Source organism: Triticum aestivum, chromosome 3D, assembly GCF_018294505.1.
Source record: "Triticum aestivum cultivar Chinese Spring chromosome 3D, IWGSC CS RefSeq v2.1, whole genome shotgun sequence".
NCBI lineage: Eukaryota > Viridiplantae > Streptophyta > Magnoliopsida > Poales > Poaceae > Triticum > Triticum aestivum.
In genome coordinates, this window is record NC_057802.1 from 571,409,162 (window position 1) to 571,422,037 (window position 12,876).

General features: G+C 38.9%; 1 pseudogene; it reads left to right on the plus strand.

The window, feature by feature from the left end:
- LOC123076549 (ent-copalyl diphosphate synthase 1, chloroplastic-like) lies at window positions 1-12,066 on the plus strand (annotated as a pseudogene).
- The last annotated feature ends 810 nt before the right edge of the window (window positions 12,067-12,876 follow it).

The following is a 12,876-nucleotide window of genomic DNA, read 5'->3' on the forward strand; positions in this document are numbered from 1 at the left end:
ATGGACTCCGAGAGCAGCATGGACGACGGAGAGGACGAAGGCGAGGTGGAGGGGCTAGCGTGGGGGAAGAAGGCAAACCAAGGCCTCTCCTTCCTCTTCTCCCCCCGTCTTCTTCCTCTTGTCCTCCTTCGGTGGCACCGGCGAGAGAGAGGAGGAGGAGGAAGGAGAGGAGGCGACGGAGGCTAGGAGGGAGGACGAATGGGAAGCGAGGAGGAGGTCGCTTGCGCGGGTGCGAAAGGTAGGTCAATCTGCACCAATCGTTCATGCAGGCTCCAGGGAAACCCTCCCTCTGCTCGATGGCCCCCATAGGCTCATGGACCCACCCGTCATCCTCCTCTAAAGCAGTTCCGAACGTGAAAAAAAATAAACGGCTGACCAGACGCCAGCAGCCAAGAAGAGCACTGTTGCAACCTTGGTAACTCTATCGGGCGGTCAAAATCGTCGCCCGTGAGTGTTGCCTCTGGATGGGCGGGTACTCTAGCATGGTTTATATGTTCGATATAGCGAATGTCGATCCAGTCTTAGAGTCAGAGATGTCCCTATCTCAACGCAAGCTTCCAAGGCTTTTGTCCCTACCGAGAGCTTCCCACGAGGAGGAATCATTCCCTTCTCTCTTTTTGATTGGTTTGGAGATAGCTAACAGCTCTTGGCACTCGGGGTGACCTAAACTTTTTTAGAGAACGAAAATAGGCAGCTAACCGCATCTAATCAAACTCTCTAATGGTTAGAGGAGGATAAATTATTCTCCTTTACCCGAAAAGTGAGGCCAAGTCTCTCAAATATACACGACGGATGTCTCGGAGACTAAAAGTTTTGCCCCCCTCCCCCTTCTCCCGCCCGAGTGGCCACCACTTCTTATCCCCGCCGCATATCCTCTCTGCCGCCATCGGGAACGACCCCGCTTGCCGACGGCACTAAGGAAGAAGTTTGGTATGAAAAACCTCCTCCAGGCCACCACACAGGCAACCATCACCGATGGCAAGGTCGATGGCAAGGCTGCTGCATCTCCGGCGAATGTAGGCCGCCCTCCCGTAACTCCATCCGTCGGCAAGCGAGCAAGGAAGGCGACTATGACTGCGTCAGCGCTCTCCTAGGAGTCGGCGAAGAAGACGAAGAAGGCGGCGGCTCCGATGCCTTCTCGTTGCCAGGCGCCTTGTACACTGTCTTCGGCCGCCATAGCTGCCACCAAGGGCCATGGCCGTCAAGTGGTTGATGAAATGACATCAATATGAAAATAATTAGACTTTTCATTTTGGCCGGTGCATTGTTTGATGATTGCTTGCGGCGTAGGTTGTTAAGCGTACCCCACTTGCTTGCATGGCATGCCACGTTGGATGGATTCGCTGGCCGAGGCACGTTTTGGACCAAGTTGCTCCCACCGGAGTGTCGATGGGTCAACTTTTCTTTATTTCCGTGAGCCCGTACGCTGAAATGCACATGCGTGCTAATTGTGCAGAATAGAAACACAATTTATAGTTGTTGGATGGTAGCACGTGAAAACGCAGGATCTTTTTCTTTTCAAAAAAAAAGAAGGTACATAGTACTCCCCCCGTTTCATAATGTAAGATGTTTTTTAACACTAGCGTAGTTTTAAAAAACGTTTTACATTGTGGAATGGAGGAAGTACAATTTTCAGACACAGAAACACAAGAAGAATCTTATGTATGAATGAGGCGAGGTCTGCATAGCCGCGGTCCAGTCTTCGCGTCGTTAACTAAAATTCAGATCCGGTTAGCCTGTCTTAAGGATTCGTTCCTATTAGCTGCAATATTGCATCATGTCTTTAGCATAATGACGATGCGGCCGCAGAATCACAGATGTCCCTGTCTCGCTGCAAGCGTCCAAGGCTTTTTTGTCCACTACCGAGAGCATCCCTCGAGAGGAATCATTCCCTTCTCTCTTTTTGATTGGTTTTGAGATAGCTAACGGCCCTTGGCACGCGGTAGCTGCACTCTCTTTTCAGTTAATCTGTTGACTAATTAAGCAGCATCTTTCTCTCTACCACAACCCTTACTTCTTCACAAGGGTATTAATAGGCCAGCATTCCAGCAATGTCAAGGACGATACGTACATTGCAAGCGTCACACCATGCAACTGCATCCACCGCCAGCGAGGGCACCTGGCACCCGCGGTTCAAGGCGGTGTGCTCTTCTCCAAGGTCACCTCTACTCTATCATGTTTCCGCATGTTCTAGTTTATATATTCATCTTGGAGTGCGGCGTTTCGGTACTCAGGCTCATCTGCACCTGTCCAAGAAACAAATCACAAAAAATTCAAAAAGAACTTCAAAAAATTCCAATCTTTTTTTGCATGGTAGACAATTTATCACGTGAGGTCCTCTCAAATTTTTAGTTCATTTGGACTTCTGAGAAGCTCTTAGCAAAAAAGACAAATCGGGTCAAAACAGTGCATGAACAGTAAACATTTTTACAGACCCCGAATTTGTCTTTTTTGCCAAGAGCTGCTCAGATGTCCAAATGATTTGATAATTAGAGCGTACCTCACGCATCAAATTATCTACCACACACAAATTTTTTGAAATATTTTGAATTTTGCTAGTATTTATTTTCAGTTTTTTCGTAAGGACGGGTGCAGCTGAGCCTGGGCTCAGAAGTGGATTACCGTTTATCTAATTTGTATCTTATATGTGGTGATGAGGATGGTTTTGCACTTGCGACGGCCTCCTCCATTTTTTTTGTATATGTGAATTCATGTTACTTGTTTGACATTAAGTCACGAGAAAATTCATCTTGTATCAATCATATATCGCAACAAACCAGACATAGCCTGGTTAACTATATTTGCTGTCAAGTTGCGAGAGTAGTCGTTTTGATGCCAAGCTACACTGGTCCTACTATTCTAAAACAAAAAAATATATATGTTGAACATTCAGAAAATTCTGACATAAGTCTGATCTGCATACCTGTAACATATGTCTTTATTTGTGAGTTGTGCCAAAAAATAAAAAATGTGGGTGTATAATAGTGGACAATACATCTTTATGGAACCATTTTGTTTTATTTTCTTTAGCTCTGAACAAATATTTTTTAATGAAATTTACAAGTATATATTTCATGGTGCATATGTACTTGTGAAAGAAGGTTTAAATGGTTTGAAACTTGTAAAAGTAGTTTTTTAAGTTTTGTAAATGAGGCCGAAGGGACCCGGTCCCCAGTGGCGGTGCCAGGGGTGTTTTGTGTAGTCAATTGACTACACAGGATTAAGGCCAAATCAGTAGAAAACGTCTGAAAAATAATATAGAATTAATCTAAATACAACTACTTGACATCACAACTTTGAACTCCTGGCTTCGCCACTGCCGGTCCCACTTTCATGATTTCCATCAAGTTGCCCCTTACCCCTTGTTCTCTTTTGCAGTTAAACAATCAGATTCATGCCTTGTCCGCGGCAAATATGTTACCAGTGTTTTGATGGACTCCACTAGCACGCGCCCGGCGAGGCGGATGGTTCATGCCACTTATGTTTCCCATGCTGAAGCCAGCAAAGGTATTACTTGATTTAGACTAAGAAAGTAAAAAAAAGTGTATGCATGTGCTTGTTAGAGAACATATTTGAATTGTTATCCCTTTGATTTTTTTTTGAATTTATTGATGCCGATATTTAAATGATATCCATTATCTAATGTAACCTATTCTTCAAAAGAATCTCAATATTATTGACACAAAAAATAATCTATCATATCTTTAATTTCAATTCAAAGTTCAATCTGTACTTTGAGTAACAAAGGAAAAAGGAAAGTTGTTATTCATATAAATCCATCTTTTTCTTCCTCTCGACAGATACCATATTTGTTCTGGTGGTTGCAGGGTCGTTCAATATATTTATCTAGGATTATTTAGTGAGCATATGTACTATATTTTTCTTGTTGGTATCCTAGTACCAGTCTTCCAAAACATGTCCACTAATTTTTCGTCCCGTCAACCCTCCTTCTTTAGATTCACAATTGCGCACGAGCATATGACGCCCTTGGGATAGTGGCGCCAGTAGCCAACGTGCTTTTCTTTGGAGGAGCTAACATGCTTGTAGTTGAGTAGGGCAAAATTTCCCTCTAGGGCTCCACCTTGCGATAGTGCTGAGTCATGCTAGATGCCAAAAAAAACACTAATGTGGTGGTGTAACTTACTTGTCCAAAATTGCTTGTCGCTCAAGCGGATGTATTTAGCATTAAAAAATGTCTAGATACATCCATTTCAACGACAACTAATTCTGGACGGAGGTGGTATGAAATTAACAAAACTTAGTTACAACAAATTAAACTAACCTCCTCTGTGTTGGGAACTTTAGTTCCTAAACTTGTAAAAGTACTAAGCACATGCTCTAGCCATGCATTGAGAGTGGTCTAAGTAAATTGGGTTAACATGAATATTCATTTCTGAACCGAGACTCATCCTGGTGAACAGTAAATTAAAAAAAACTAGAAATTTTTGGAAAAACCCTAATTTTTTTTTGCATGAAAGATGTTCAAGTGTGTGATGTCCGGGCAAAATTTCACCATGTTCAGACATCTAAGGAGCTCCTGGCAAAAAAAAGACAAAATCAGTCCAACACTACGTGAACAATACACTTTTTCACATACCCCAAATTTATCCTTTTTACTGAGAGCTACTCAAATGTCCAAACACAGTGAAATTTGGCACATACACCATGCACTTGAACATCTTCCATGTAAAAAAAATCAGACTAGTATTTTTTTTATATTACTCTTCACCCACAGAAGCAGATGCACCCGAGAGCCGAAACGCCTCGTCTAGGTTAACATCCAAACTATACCTAGAGCTTAATAATCACTCCATGGGTGCTGGTACAATATTCTCAAAGGTAAGACTTCTAAAATATGTTTTTAATAAATTGAAACCACATGCATATACAATCCATGTAGTTTTCCAATATCACTACACAATGATTCTCAATGATATTATTATCGATGAAAGTCACGCCATTAGTTTATTTGCTGAATTCCTTTGTCAACTTTCCCCAATCTCAAGCTATTTCTGTCAGGATGTTGTATGTGTGACTATTAGCCACATGTTGATCGATCATCTTGTTACCATGATAAAAAATAAATGATTTCACTTTGATTAGCATGTTAAGTCAAGATTTGAATGGGCGGTAAGCTCCTCTGTTCGATGATCACATAACCACCTACCAAGCATGAAACCTAAAAAACCTACTATCAATCTAGTCCTCCTATAAAAGCACGAGTGAAGTAGATTCAAACCATCTCAGCTGTCAAACCACGTAATCTAATTGTCCAAATTGCCTCAATGTTGAGTACCTCCACATTTAGCATGCAGTTAATGACCTTCCTAGTATCAACGTTGATGCCAAACATGTAATTAAAATCCTACCTAATAGAGACATGAAATTAATATTCCACGTAACATCCATGCACATTGCATGTACACAGTTACTAGTTGTTTGTACTATCTTAGTGCCTTAGAGGACTTTTAACTTCTCAATTCCATCCTTTAAATACTCTTAAAGTACTGAGTACAATGCTTACATGACTTTTTCCATTCAATCAATTTCGAAAAATGATAATTAGTATTGAAACTACTTTGGTTACTAGTTGCAATATTTTGTTCAATATTGTATGGAATAAAGAATTTCTCATCAGTACCGGGCAAGGTATTTCCCTTGCCACTAGAGTTCCCTGGGATATTGCACGAATTCTAACATAATAAGCAAAAAAGAATGAGAGGTATGTGAAAAATGGTAAAGGATGTTCTAGCTAAAGCTGTGTTTTGATGGTGGTTACTGTGGATTCCTGCATTCTTTATCTATTTAAGGAAAATTCATTTTTACTTAATGCCTTGTAGTGCATGTGTCATGTGAACTTGTGATGTTTTCTACTATATTGAATTTCATGGTGAGTATATTTCACTATAACTGCAGGGCTACAAACCAATCAGATGAAAGAGGAGACTCAGATCACCAAACAACCTGATAAGCCACTTTACCTTGATGATTACGAAGTGATTTCCAAGGCAAACATTTAATTCTATAGTGATTCCATTTACTTTTCGAGGAAAATATTTCTACAATTATAATGAATAATTGACCGCCTTTCAATTTGTTACTAACCATGCCAGTCAATATTTCCACCAGGTTCCAGGTGTAGATTTGCCGAATCTAATTTATCAAGTAAGGGAAATGCTAAGATCAATGAATGATGGGGAGATTAGCATCTCAACATACAACACTGCTTGGGTTGCCCTAGTGTCGAGGCTAGATGGTGGCGATGGACCACAATTCATGACGTCCGTCAAGTGGATCATCAACAACCAGTTACCTGACAACTCTTGGGGTGATGCATCTTTGTTCTCTGCCTATGACCGGATGATGAACACTCTTGCTTGTGTTGTAGCACTGACAAAGTGGTCTCTTGAACCTATAAAATGCAAGAGAGGTAGTGTAAAGTCACATATACAGTCTATTTTCAAATAGTCAACTAATCATTGATGGACCCATATGCTTTAATACTAACCATTTGGTTTTTAGGACTCGCATTTATTGAGGAGAACATGTGGAGGTTAACGAAGGAAGATCTAGAGCCAATGCCCGTTGGTTTTGAGATTGCATTCCCTTCTCTCATAGAAGCAGCTAGGAGCCAAGGGATTGAATTTCCATATGACCACCCTGCTTTGAAGAGCATATATGCTAACAGAGAAGTGAAGCTTAGGATGTACACATCATGTCGAACTAATCTAGTTGTGGAACAAGATGCATCACTTTTTCCTTTGTTTCCATAAGGAGATTTTTCCTCCTTATTAATTTCTTATGGTCCTACAATGTAGGATTCCAAAGGATATAATGCATAACATTCCGACATCACTTCTATATAGTATCGAAGGAATGCCTGGATTGGACTGGCAAAAGCTTTTGAAGCTACAGTCCTGTGATGGCTCCTTCTTGTGTTCTCCTTCAGCTAATGCTTACGCTCTTATGCAAACTGGCGACAACAAATGCTTTGAGTATATCAACATGATAGTCAAGAAATTTAACGAGGCGGTAAGATGTCCATAGCATCAAATTGATTAAATTTTGTGATGCACACTCTCTTCAATGCTATTTGTAATTTGTGGTCCCACCTTGTTTATCTTGGCCATTTTCAGTTCCCAATGTTTACCCTGTTGATCTTCTTGAGCACCTCTGGGCTGTTGATCGGCTGGAGCGTCTTGGGATCTCACGATACTTTGAGCGAGAGATTGAATATTGCATGGACTATGTCAAAAGGTTTTTAACTATATATATATATATTTTGTTAGTACATTTTTTCTATTTCGGGACCGTGGCATGGTAATGCTAGACTTGAGGCACTTTATGAGGAAAGAGTTATTTACCTCCCTTTTCACTATGTAGGTATTGGACAGAAGAAGGGATTTGCTGGGCTAGAAATTCTAATGTAATGGATTTGGATGACACGTCTATGGCTTTTCGACTACTGCGACTACATGGATATAATGTCTCCCCATATAGAACACAATTTTCTCTCTTACATTAACAATGCAATTACATTTCCTGGTAACAATGTTGTACTTACTCTGTATATTTATCCAGTTTTTTGCGCCAATTTTTATTATTATACAGGTGTGTTTAAGCATTTTGAGAAGGGTGGGGAGTTTTTTTGTTTACTTGGACAATCGACTCAGGCAGTCACTGGGTTGTATAACCTGAATAGGGCCGCTCAAATAAGTTTTCCTGGAGAGGATATCTTGCAGCATGCTAGGGCTTTTTCATATGAGTATCTTAGAGAAAGAGAAGTCCAGGGCACAATTTGTGATAAGTGGATCATTTCTAAGGATTTGCCTGGTGAGGTAATCAAACAAGTGCTAGTACTAGGGGTTTATTCTTCATAACCTTTTTATTATTCGTACTGCCTGAACAAATATAGAAGTATCAAGAATTTAGATAGAATCGATGTATCATTAGGTGGATTTGCACAATGAAACATTAAGTGAGAGTGTTCACAACATTGCACCTGGACGTGAGACAAAATAGATTGTTCTAATACAGAATATAATTGCTTGCAAGTATACTCTTGTGAAATGCGAGTATATCTCTAAGATTCATGTCAGTTTCTTAGTAATATCTCTTGTTCTTTTACCATTTCTATTTTTTAGAAAGTCTGAAGCACATGTATTATCTTCTTTATATAAAAAATTAACTTCTCTAGATGTAAGCAGAAGTAATGTTGTTGATTAGTAGGTACAATACATGCTGGACTTCCCTTGGTATGCAAACTTGCCTCGTTAGAAGCAAGAACCTATCTAGATCAATATGGTGGTAGTGATGATGTATGGATTGGAAAGACATTATACAGGTAACATTTACTACTATATTTCAAATTTAAACAGTTGTGTGTGGCATATTTCTTTAGTGGGAATAACGAAAAAATCCCATAAATAATGAATCGCTTTTTGGCAGGATGCCACTTGTGAATAATAATACCTATATGGAGTTGGCAAGACATGATTTCAACCGTTGCCAAGTTCTACATCAGCTTGAGTGGCATGGTTTGCAAAAGTATATAATAGTCCCACACACTTTTTATTTTCTCTTACCTTATTTTCCTACATGAACTTAGCTTAAGAATGATAAAATTATTTGGCATTATATTTTGTAGATGGTTTACTAGGAGTGGCCTCAAGGTTTTTTAGGTGGCACCAAAAGATGTTTTAAGAACTTATTTTTTAGCCGCTGCCAGCATTTTTTAACCAAGCCGTGCCAATGAGCGATTTGCATGGACAACAGTTTCAGTGCTTGCCAACACTATTTCTACGCACCTTCGTAGCAATTTGATGAGAAAGGAAAGGATGGTACAATTTCTACAGCGTCGCCCCTATGAAGAAAATGACGACCCATCGTGGTGAGCATATCAACCAAGCATGACCGAGCATTCCAGTCCAATATTGAATCAATGTGCCACATGATAATGTTTTGCATGGGTCGCTTTGGTTTTAGGTCTCTGACTAAGAAATATGGCAACACATATGATAATACGATAGTTGCATTGGCTTAGTTGGACTTGGGATGATGTCCTCATGTTTAAAATTATACTCCCTCTATTCCCTAACATAAGACATTTTGCAAGCTAACATAGCTTGCAAAAACATCTTATATTGTGGGACGGAGGGAGTACTAAAAATGGGTGTTGTGATCAAATCAGCACCACTTCTATACTTCATAGATTATGACATCATGCAACTTTTAATTTGTAAACATATAGTAAACACGATCAATTATGACATTATTTCATATCAAACATGCTTCATACTGTACAAGAAAAGTTTGTGCATATGCCATCACTTATTTAATCATTGGATTCAATACCTAAATAATACATTTGTGTACGTTAAACTGCTCTAGATCAATATTTATGCAAATTCAGTAAAATGTAGTGATCTAACAAAGCATGCATTCAGGCTTAAAGGAAATATGAAAGACGAATTTCTTGCGAGTGCACTTCAACAACTTATTGATGCATTAGCGCAAGAGGCACTACCTTCTTGCGAAGGACCAAACTAAATCCACAATCTCTTACAATGTGCTGTAAGTTAAAAAAGAGCTGCCCGATTTGCAAGTTATTACAACATCTTATCAAACATACATTCTAATATTATTCTTTGAACTTCTGGTGGAACTAGTTATTACAATGTTATATCAGATATAAGTTCTAATACAATTCTTTGTACTTTTAGTGGAACGAATGGATGATGGAACAGATAAACACTTATGATGACAAGTATACAAAATCTAGTATTATGCAACAAGGGCCATGCCTGGTTAACAGAAAACAAACATGCTTGCTTCTTGTTAAAGTTATTGAGATTTGTGCTGGACTAACTGTTGAAGTGCCATCCATGATGAATAGCATGCATGGTGCTCGATTCATTCAACTTGCATCCTCTATTTGTGACGATCTTCACCATAAGCAGTTACTTTCTCAGGTAAACCCCTACTATTTAATGCCACATCATGTGTGATACCAGAATTATTACATTATTTCCCTCTAGAATGAATACGAAATGTAATATGGTTGGGTATGTGCATCTTAGGACATAGCAGCCGGGGGTTACCTGCAATGGATGCACCTTCCATGTCAAGCCTTGCAAGCTACTCTTAAACTTAAGGGATATGCTTTTAACCATCAAACTCTCAAGATAGATTTTGAGAAAAATAGAAAATTACAAGCAATTGTTCTTAACTTTTTTTTGTGTTGTTAGACATGAAGTGTTGCTCCTGGTACTTTGTTGAATCAACAGACATCATTTGTGTTCAATTTTTTTTAGTATTGGCGTAATGTGAAATATGCAGTGTTAATATATTTTAGATTTGATTTTGGTTGATTATATGCTAACTCAATTATATTATTTTGTTTGTTTATGATGTGTAACTTAAGAAAATCAACAATAGATCTATTTTTTCATTTGATATGCCAAACATATAACATGTTTGCGTTCTTTTACACTTCCTATATTGGTCTACAACTATACAATAATGCATGGTTTGGTGCTGGTTTTGGCTCATAACTTATCTATGTCTTCTGCTAATTTCAGCTATGTAATCTATAATTTCAGTATTAAACAAGCCCTTCATATTGTCATACAAATCATTTAATTAAGAATTTCGATGTCCTAGCTTACATTGACCTGGCAGCTTGAGAAGCTACAGAATTATAAACATGAACCCGTAGATTATAAATGACTAAAAGGTTGTTATAAGGATGGATGCCTTTTAAGGAAGAGAGTAAATTTGTTGAACTGCACATCTTATTTCCATAAAACGGCCCCTGTGCATATGGAGCATTTTTAGTAATTATATAACTTGAGAATCAAATTACATACATACATGCAAATAGTAGAAGTCAACATCAAATTAAGTCACGACAAAGCACAACTTGTACTTCTAATGCGTATTAAAACTAACCCGTTTGGTTTGTTATGTCTAGTAAGTTTAATCTTTCCATTTTTACTTTATTGCCTCCACCATATAAAAAATATGTATTTATACAAATGAAAACAATTGAGAATTTCCATAGAAAATAGATAAAGAAGTTAACGACTTAACATCTCCCATCCTCCTCTAAAGCAAAAGTAATTTCAAATTAAGCCGTACGGACGTGATCCACCTTCTTTGTTGGAATTTCATATTAGGGCATGGGAGGAGGGAGCAAGATAGTTTTAATTGGTTTAACTAGACTTTTGTTCTTTGTCCATGTAGTATGCTGACTATTTAGGGTCACTAGTGATTGGGTGGCACCGCTTGAGAGGAAGTTGTGCGCACGTTTCCATTAAAAAAATACAGAGTCCTCGCCGTCTAAAAAACATCTCAGAAAAAAATCCTCACCTTCATCTAAAAAAGAAGTAAAAAAGAAAAAAGAAAAAAATTACCACTGCAGCCTACCAGCGAGTGCCACTTTGAACAACCATCCATTTAGAAAATACCAGAGGTCCTCACCTCCATCTAAAAAAATACATTTAAAAAATTATCCACGCCTTCGTCTAAATAAAATTCAAAAAGATTTCTCACCGCGGCCAACCAGTTTGCGCCACGTGGCATAGCTGGTTGGCCGCCCTTCATGCGTACCTTAATGGGTTTAATATCTTGTGTATTTTTCTAGATTCGCGTATTTTAAGCCCTAGTTTGGGTGATATGTGTCATCGGCTAGCTATCGGCATTGGCGGCGCCATAGATACTTTTCGTCCTAATGCCTATGGGTCACCCAACTTGCCAGAGAAACGTTGATGACAAATTATATTTTTTATTATCATGCTTCAATGTTTATAACCATTCGACTAATGATGTGATTTATAGGACAACGAAAAAAACAAGGTAATAATATACCGCATTGATTAAAAAGTTGAGTCTGACATGCAAGAACTTGCTCAATATCATCTCCAGAGGTGTGATGATACAACTAATAACAGCAAGACAAAGCAAACCTTCATGGATGTTGTTAAAACATGCTACTACGCTGCTAATTGCCCGCAACATATGGTTGATAAGCATGTCTCAAGAGTTATTTTTGAGCGTGTTATTTGAAACAGATTTTTTTTGCGGGTACTTTGAAACAGAATTGACCTCCGTGTATCATTTGCAGTGATAATTTGTACAAACAGAAATAATGTAAGTAGTGATAGATGAGTGTATAAGCAGCTGTGTGCTCGCATAATTTTTGTGTTCATTTGTTTGCACAAGGCCACACCCTTGCACCCTTTAGAACTGATTTATCGGCCATGGTTACAAGAGAGCAAGCACTCGTTTTCTTTTGACAGGAAGGAGGGACTCCTTGCGAACCAGTCCTAACATTTGTCTTATGGTTTCTGAGCAATGTTCTGCTAAGGAACTAGAAAATATTGGTTCGTGAAAAGATAAATTCGAAAATAATAGTAGGATTATCATAATCCACGACATGGTGCCAAAAGAAGTCTTAAGTCCAAATGATGAATTACAAAGGAGAAAGATTACCATAACCCATGGCACGATACCAAATGCAGTCTTAAGTCTGAAGATGTCAGACGTAGCATGTCCTCCACATTGGCTTTAATGTCAATAAAAAGACTGCCACAAGACATCCCTGGCAGATCGAGGGCAGTGCTGGACTTGCAAGCAAAAATTTGTTAGCTAATGTTTTTACACAAGCCAATATTCGGCAATACTGAAACTTACCAAAAAGAATGGACAACTTGAAGGTTGCCAAATTTAGCAACCAACCAGTAGGTTCGCCCAAACATTTGGCATTCCAATATCAAACCAGCTGGTTGCCTGTCAATCCGTGGTATGCTGCCACGTGTCACACACTGTCAACACTGAACACTCAAAAGTGATAAAAAGGGCCGGAAAAGCTAGAAC